Source organism: Echinops telfairi, unplaced genomic scaffold (genome assembly GCF_000313985.2).
Source record: "Echinops telfairi isolate 266 unplaced genomic scaffold, ASM31398v2 ScPeMD7_2;HRSCAF=8, whole genome shotgun sequence".
Lineage (NCBI taxonomy): Eukaryota > Metazoa > Chordata > Mammalia > Afrosoricida > Tenrecidae > Echinops > Echinops telfairi.
The window spans coordinates 29931307-29940929 of record NW_022103898.1 but is presented as its reverse complement, the minus strand read 5'-3'; positions in this window follow the sequence as shown (position 1 = coordinate 29940929).

Genomic DNA, 9623 nt, shown 5'->3' with positions numbered 1-9623 from the left:
CAACCCAATGCAGAGAAGACTAAAATCCTCACAACTGGACCAATAGGTGTTGTTGCTGTTGTTTTTGTTGTTGTTGTTGTTGTTAGGGCCCATGAAGTCAGCTCTAACCCATAGTGACCCTATGCATAACAGAACAAAACACTGCCTAGTCCTGTTCCACTCTCATAATGGTTTCTATGCTGAGCCCATTGATGCAGCCACTGTGTCAATCAATCTAGTTGAGGGCGTTCCCCTGTGTTGCCACACTCTCCACGTTTGTTAACAGCATGATGTCGTGCTCTTGGGACTGGTTTCACCCGACAATGACCGAAGCATGTAATAAGAAGTCTAAGGAGCACTCTGGCCTTCACTTCTTCCAACACAGATCCACTTTTCCTTTGAGCAGTCTGTGGTCACTTTTTGTTTGTTTTTTGTATAAGAAAAAACTTTATATCATGAAGCAATCTTGTATCAAGAAGCTATCTCAGCCCAGTCCAGTGTCAGTCCACGTGTCCTAGGCTAGCCGAAACCCTCTATAGAATCATGTAGCTGTAGGTCTATGCTGCAGATAGGTGAAGCAGAATTCAGGAAAATCACAGGCTGGTGGGTTCAGAGTCCCTTGGATTGAAGGGCAGTGGAAAATCTGCAGGGTGCTGAGAGGTCTAAAGATTCCCCTGAGGGGACAGACAGAGCATTGCAGTAAGCCAGAAGGCGAAAGGAGGGGTAATTTCAATATTCTTCTCCAGCACCATAATACAAATGCATCAATTCTTCTACAGTCTTCCTAATTCAGTGTCCAATTTTCACATGAATGTGATGCAATGACGAATACCATGACTTGGGTCAGGTGGACCATGGTCCTCAAAGTAACGTCCTGGCTCTTCAATACTCTAAAGAGCACTGATGGAATACTCAACATTCTTCTGGCTCTTTAATGCTTCCTCCCCCCCACTATCATGACCCCAGTTCTACCTGACAAATCCGGCTAGACCAGAGCATGTACACTGGTACAGATAAAAGCCCTGGACACACAGAATCCAGGACAGATAACCCCCTCAGGAGCTGTCATGGGAGTAGTGATACCATGAGGGCGGTGGGGAGAAAGAGGAGAAACGGGGAACCTATAACAACGATGGACTGATCAATGTATAACCCACCCCCCAGGGGGAGGAACAACAGAAACATGGGTGAAGGTAGATAGTGGATGGTGTAAGATATGAAAATAATAAGAATTTATAATTTATTAGGGGTCCACGAGGGTGGGAGAGAAAAAAGAGCAGCTGATACCAAGGGCTCAAGCATAAAGAAAATGTTTTGTAAACAACGATGGCAATGTATATCCAAATATGTTTGATACAATGGATTATTACAAGAGCTGTAAGAGCCCCCAGTAAAATGATTTTTAAGTTAAAAAAAGAAAAATCATGTGCAGCAGATTTACCTAATGCAATAAATATTTTTATCTCTTGACTGCTGCTTCCATGAGCATTGATTTTAGATTCAAGCAAGACAAAATCCTTGACAACTTCAACCTTTTCTCCATTTATCATGATGTTACCTATTAGTACAATTATGAGGATTTTGGCCTTCTTTACATTGAGCTGTAATGTGTATTAAAGGCTGCAATATTTGATCTTCATCATCAAATATTCAAGTCATCGGGCTGTTAATAAACCTTCCTCTGATCCTGTTGCCATACTCTTCTTCATATAAATCAGCTTCTCTGATGATTTGCTCAGTATATAGATTGAACAAGTACGAAGAAAGCATACATCCCTGATGCACATCTTTCCTGATTTTAAAACATGCTGTATTTCCTTGTTCAGTTCACACAGCTGCCTCTTGATCCATGTACAAGTTCTGCATAAGCACAATGAAGTGTTCTGGGATTCCCATTCTTCTCAAGGTTATCCACAGTTTGTTATGGTCCACACAGTCTAATGCCTTGGCATAGTCTATGAATCCCAAGTAAACCCCTTTATGGTATTCTCTGCTTTGAGCCAATCTCCATGTGCATCAACAATGATACCCCTGTTCCATGTCCTCTTCTGAATCTGGGTGAAACTTCTGGCACTTCCTGCTGCCAATGTACTGCTGCCACCATTGTTGGATGATTGTAAGCAAGATTTACTTTGGGGCAATATCAATGATATCAATCTATAGTTTGAACATTCTATTGGGTCACTATTCTTTTAATGAGCAAAAATATGGATCTCTTCCAGTTGGTTGATCAGGTAGTGTCTTCCAAATTTCCTGGCATAGACGAGTGAGTGCTTCCAGTACTTCTTCAGCTTGCTGAAACATTTCCATGCATATTCTATCAATTCCTGAAGCCTTGTTTATGGCTGATGCATTCAGTGCTTGAACCTCTTCCTTCAGCACCATTGGTACTTACTCATATGCTACTTCTTGAAATGGTGGACTGTCGGCCAGTTCTTTCTGGTACTATCACTCTGTGTATTCTTGCTATCATCTCTGGATGCTTCCTGCAGCATTCAATATTTTGCCTATGATCGGATCTTCAAAATTTCCATTTGAGGTTTGAAATTTTTCTTACGTTTATTTAGTTTCAGATATGTTGAGGGTAGTCTCCCTTTGGGGTTTTATAATTCAAAGTCTTTGCACATGTTGCTGTAATTGGCTTAATCTTCTCAAGCTGTCTTTTGAAATTTGTTGTTCAGCTCCTTGACGTCATCCTGTCTTCCATTGGTTTAAGCAACTCTATGATGAAGAGCTTGTTTCATAGTCTCTTCTCTCATTGACTTTGATATGTTCTTTCTTTTCTGCCTTTTTCATGATGTTTTGCTTTCTTCATGAATGATGGTCCTGACAGATCATTAAGTCTTGTGTGGTCATGTGTCAAATCTCTTCTTGTGTCAAATCTCTTCCTGATGTGTACTCAAAGTTTAGATGCCATAGACTCACGGTTGTATTTTGGCTCCTGTGGACTTGTTTTAATTTTCTTCAGCTTTATCTTGCTCTTACATTAGAAAACTTGATGGTATCTTCCACAGTCTATCCCTGGTCTGGTTTTAGCTGCTGATGTTGAGCTTCTCCATAGTGTCTTCCCACAGAAGTAGTCCCGTTGATTTCTGTGTATTCCATGTGTTTAGTCACCTTTTGTGTTGTTGAAAGAGGTATTTGCTATGAATGAGTTAGTGGTTTTGCAAAATTTGGTCATGCAATCTGCAGCTTCATAACCAACAGATAACTTAGCAATAAATGGAGAAAAGTTTGAAATAGTCCAGGATTTTGTCTTTCTTGGATCCACAATCAATACTCAGGGGAGCAGCAGCATCCAAGAGATCAAAAGTTGTGGTGCATTAGCTAAATCTGCTATGTGAGACCTCTTCAGAGTATGAAACAACAAGGATGTTACTTTGAGGTCTAAGGTGCGACTGACAAAAGCCATGTGTTTTTAATCACCTCACATGCATGGGAAAGTTGGATATTGAAGAAGTAGACTGAAGAAGATTTGATGCATTTTAATTTTGCTGGAAAAGAATATTGAAAGCAGCGTGGACTGCTCAAAGGGCAAATAGCTCTGTCTTGGAAGGAATGCTGCCAGAGTGCTCTTTAGAGGCAAGGATGACAAAGCTTCATCAGACGCACTTTAGACATGCTATCAGGAGAGACCAGTCACTAGAGAAGGACATCATACTTGGTAAAGTGGACTGTTGGCAAAAACATAGGAAGACCCTCAAGGAGATGGATTGGCACAATGGCTGTAACAATGGGCTGAGACAGGAACAATTGTGAGGATGTTCTGTTGTGCTTAAGTTGGAACCAAGTCAATGGTAAATGAAAGTTTATTAACTCAGCTTTTATACTTCTTTAAATATATACATTATTAATTTACTTATTTTACATCTATAAATGCAGTGCTAAAGGAAAATAGTCAGGTTTGGTCTTATATAAATGCTATATTTTTACTATCACTAAAATAAAAATGTAAAGGAAATAACATTCTATAAAGAGAGTTTCCTGATGATTTATATAAATGTTAAATGAGTAGCTAAAGAGACTCTGCTTTAACTTATATTTATAATCTATTCTTCCATCAGAGACACTTTTCTGTATACTAATGGCTAATGCTATTACCTTTTTATCATGCACTGTAGATTCCTTGGTTGGTGTGAATTATTAAATGTGTAGAAGATTTTTTTTAACTTTTTCAATGCATTAAATTATTAACATGCCTGGATGCTAAGCAAAAGGTGGACGATCGTAGTCCACTCAGAAACCTCTTTGAAAAACAGCAGTGGCGATCTCCTGAAAACTTAGTCATTGAAAGCCTGGCACACTGTGATATGTAAAAGTATCCATGTACATTGGGATTTTAATCTTCCCAGCTAATCTAGGAAAAATATCTTATTATAATCTCCATTTTGCTCAGAAATAAATTCAGCATAGAGAGGTTAGCCCCAAGGAAATGACAAAGTCCCATGTCAAATTCCTGAGTGCTCTGATCAGGGCAATGGATTTCTGTGGTTGAGTTCTCTCCTGCCACGCAGAAGAAAGTTTCATTTTCAGATAATGCATTTTCTGTACGGTGACCACCCATCTGTCCATGTGTGCTTGGGTGGTGCTATGGAAGAAAAGGTTTCAGTGGGGCTTCCAGAATAAGACAGACTAGAAAAAAAGGCCTGGCGATCTGCTTCTGTGATTATGGGATGACACACAAGACCAGGTAGTGCTCATTCCTTTGTCTAGGAAGGGGTCCCATAAGTGAGCTGAGGTCACTTCTTGGAAAATATCAACAAATCTTGCCAAACAGTAAATTGAGCTAGGAACTGAAGAGAGTGAGAAGGTACTGGCAGGCATCATAGCTGAGTAGGAGTAGGTCAGGCAATCTTGGAAAAAAATATCTGTCACATTTCACATGATCTTATGGAATGGTTCCAAATCCCTTCAAGACTAAAAAAGTGTCATGGCTATTGAGTCCATTCTGACTCATAGTGATGCTATCTAGTATTTCTGAGCCTGTAAATCTTTACAGGAGCAGAAAGGCTCATGTTAAGCACCATCACTGACAGGAAATGGTGCCTTTTATTCAATGACAATGTTCCTGCGTTGCCAAAATGACTTTTGCTCAACTACTAACCCAAGCTCCATGACTACTGGAAGCATCGGATCCCGCCACTATTAACCTAAACCCTGGAAGCACTCCCTTGTCCAGGCCAGGAAATGTGGAAGACATGGCCAACCATGGCGCTTGGCTCAAAGCAGAGAATTCCAGAAAGAGGCCACTTGTGATTCAATGACTATGCAAAGGCACTCAACTGTGTGGACATAATAAACTGTGGATAATGTTGTGAAGAATGGGAATTCCAGAAACCTTGATTGTGCTCATGCAGAACTTGTACATGGATCAAGAACCAGTTGTATAAACAGAACAACATGGTTTAAAATCAGAAGCGGTGTGCATCAGGGTTGTATCGTCTTGCCGTACTTGTTCAATCTGTATGCTGAGCAAATCATCAGAGAAGATCACTTATATGAAGAGGAATGTGGCATCAGGATTAGAGGAAGGCTTATTAACAACTTGAGGTGTGCAGATGGTGCAAGATTGCTTGCTAAACATCAGGAGGACTTGAAGCACTTGATGATGAAGATCAAGGATTGCAGCCTTCAGTATGGATTATAACTCAATGTAAAGAAGAACAAAATCCTCACAACTGGACCAATAGGTAACTTCGTGATAAGTGTAAAAAAGGTTGAAGTTGTCAAGTACTGTGTCTTTCTTGAATCCAAAATCAATGCTCATGGAAACAGTGGTCAAGAGATCAAAATATGTATTGCATTAGGTAAATCTGCTACAGAAGATCTCTTTAGAGTATTGAAAAGCAGGAACATTACTTTGAGGACTAAGATGCACCTGACCCAAGCCATGGTGCTTCCATTGAACCACAGACATGTGAAAGTTGAATATTGAATAAGGAAGACCATAGAAGAATTGAAGTATTTGAATTATGGTGCTGGAGAACATATTGTGATTAGCATGTACTGCCTGAAGGAAAAACAGATTTGTGTTGGAATAAGTAAGGAGAGAATGCTCCTGAGAGACAAGAATGGCAAGACTTCTTATTACATTCTTTGGACATATTGTCAGGTGAGACCAGTCCCTGGAGAAGGACATCATGTTTGGTAAAGTGAAAGGTCAGTGAAAATAAGAGGAAGTCCCTCAATGAGATGGATTGATACTGTGGCTACATCAGTGGGCTCAGTCAAGAAACAGTTGTGAGGATTACATATCACAGTGCAGTGTTTCATTCTGTTGTACACTGAGTCGGAGCTGACTTGATCACACATAACAGCAACAACTAACCTAAAGGTCGGTAGTTTTCATTTTCCTGGGATCAAGATGAAAGGCAGAACTGAAAATCTGCTTCTAGAATAGTTACAGACAAGAAAAACCTTATAGAGCAAATCTACTCTGTCCCATGGGCTTACCAGCAATCAGAATCAATCCAATGGCCATGAATTGAGTCCCTTTTCTTAATCCAATGACGATTCCTTATAATAACTTGTATAGACTCCTTATTGATATATAAAATGCATTTTTAAGCAAATGAAGGTAAAGAACAGCGTGCCTTCTCTGGTCAAAGCTCTTCCTAAAAAAGAAAAAAAATTACTTGATTTTCTGTTATTTGGCTGAAATCTCTCCCTCACATTCATTTAGTTTTTTTCTCTTTGATGTTTTTGCTTGATATATTAAAACAAGCAGATCAGAAATGACTTAGCTTGAAGTTCTATCTCTAAAATGTTCTCCCCTTCAGTGAACACTTTTGGATTTTATTTCTACTTGAACACATTTCTACATTAGATATTTTTTCTAAAATGGCTTCAGCTTTTTGTATCATAAAATGCCAATTATTTGATTAGATACTGAATCCAGTATACTACAAGTGAGCTTCCAATAAAAGCAGTTTCATAGAATCTTTCCTAGGATATAACTATAAAAAGGTCCATTTTCCTATTTAGTCTGCCATTGCTGAATGAGAGAAAGATATAAATGTCACTGAAAGCAGATTATTTATTATATTTCCCATCTGCTTACCACACTGGCTATTTGAGTCTCTCCTAGATGTAAAATGCTTTATATTAATAAATTCATATGAATGTTGCCTGGCACAAACACAGATGTCATTTTTGCAGCTTGAACTTGGTTAAATTTACAAAATAAATATATGTAGACATATATATAAATAGGAATTTTAAGTTGACATGGAAATAAATTACTGTAAGAATGAAAAGTCCATGGTCACATTGTATTCACTCACTGAACATACAATGACTCTACTTATCACTAACCTTAACTGCAACATTTTTATAATTCCATGCTATGACCAAATATAATTTCAGCTATATTTCCTGTAGATGCTTACAAATCAATGATTTTGTTCCCAGTAATCTAGAGTCACAACCACAGTGATATTTGTGTTTTATATAGGTGTTCATGAATCGTAAAATAAGCTGAGGCATTGATAGACTAAATGGCCATCTATCTACCTGTTCTCAACCTTTTGTTTCCCAGTGATTGAAACAATAATTCCATCAGATAATGAGAAGGTTGGACCAATCAACATAGCCTTACAGGTATTTTGAGGATATAGGCCTTCGCTTTTGTTTTCAAAGCAATATATAATAATAGTACTTTAAGATGACTACAGGAAAACTGACTTGGCTTAGGAATCTTGCTCAAAGCAGTCCTATATTTTGTGAGATTCCTACTTGGTGTATTGCAATTCCTTTTCAGGAGGCAGAAAGGGCAAACATAGCTTAAGCCACACCTCTTTCTTCAGAGTATCACAATACTATCACTTGATCCTCCTGCAAGATGAAATTGATGATGATGATGATGATGATGACGACGATGACAACGACAACAATGACAACTCCATTGAGTTACTCCCCTTACCATATGTAAAGCATTTGGCTAAACAGTTTCAACTATTAAGTCTGTGTAACAACACTTGATGTTAGCGCCCATCAAGTTGATTTTGATTCAGAGCAATCCATGTGTTCAGAGTAGAACTGGTCCACAGGGTTTCAAGGTCATTACCTTTTGGAAACATCACCAGACCTGTCTTCCATGATTCCTCTGAGGGGATGCAGACCTCTACCTTTCCGTTAGGAGTTGAACACATAACCACCTATCTTTGTAATAATTTTGTGAGATAAATATAAGGTATATATTATTATTGTGTTCATTTGACAAGTGAGAACATGGAAGCTGGGAAAGAATACAACTAACCTCATGGGAGATCATATTTTGATTAAATGATAGAGTCAGACTCCAAGCCAGACTTGATTGAACTTTAAGATGTATACCACTATGCTATATTTATTCTGTTATTGAAGCAAAACTCATTAGATCTAAGGTGTGTGTGTGTGTGTGGTTTCATGTGCGACTCGTCTATCTCTTCTTGATACCACAGACAAAAGAACTAGCAAAGTCAAAATCCCTTTGGATACTGAGCTTTTTGTAGTTATATGTTTTGAAATTAAAGGAAAGATAAATCCTCGTTGTCTTTGGGGTTTACTATAGAACTTGACAGAGAGTCATCATCCTTTCTGCCGGGATATATATCATCTGGGCACTTCTTGAGGAAGAGATGATTTTCCCTTCAACAAATAAGATTTTCTTCAAAGGTGGGAGTACATAGAAGCACAAACCGTCCTCAGTATCATTGAGATCAATTTGAGCACAGTGGGTTTATATAAGAAAGCAAAGAAGGGTTCATATGTTATCTTCTGTACTGGCTGAAACTGGAACAAAACAGACACCCACTCTCACCTCACCCCCATGGTTTCCATGCCTCAAAGTTTCATTCTCTACCCACATGGTCAGAGCTCTCTTCTGTCGCAGCCCTTCTAAACACAAACTGTCCACGCCTGTGGCTTTATTTAACTTTTTTCACCTTGAATATATACTTTGCATTATCTACTCTTTTTAAACCAGTTTTATTGGCATGTAACTTACATATCGTACAAGTTAGTCATTCAATCATATTAAGAGTTGGGCGAGCATTGTCACAATCCAATTTAGAACATTTCCTTCTACTCATTGTTAGCTCCCCATTTCCACCCAGCCTCCCCTGCCATGTCCCTAGGTAATATTAATCCAGTTCTTGCCTCTATAGATTAATCTATCGTAGACTTCATATACAGAAAATTATATAAAACATTAGCATACAAATAAACCCAAAGCAATAATAAACAAAACCAAAAAAAACTCAATCACAATGAAAGGAAAAAATATTAAAAACTGAAATAACTTTAAAATGGGACAAAATGGAGATAAAATGATAAGGTGTAACATTTTAACTTAACTATATCTACCATAATTGATCTTACTGTGTTATCCGTCTGACAAGACTATGCACATCTCTGGACTATCTTCAGCAGGGTTTCACCAGAAGCTTAATCCATGTGTAACTCTACAAATGAATTTGGGGTTCCCACTCTCATTCACAGTCTTCTGCAAACTAGATGCTCACAATTTAAACTCAGATGCCATTTTCTCCCTTGTATTGGATTTTATTCTTTACAGTCCTTGGTTCACACGTGTTGGTATGCTTCTTTCTCTCTCTCTCTCTTTTTAAAAAAAATCATTTTATTAAGGGCTCGTACAACTCTTA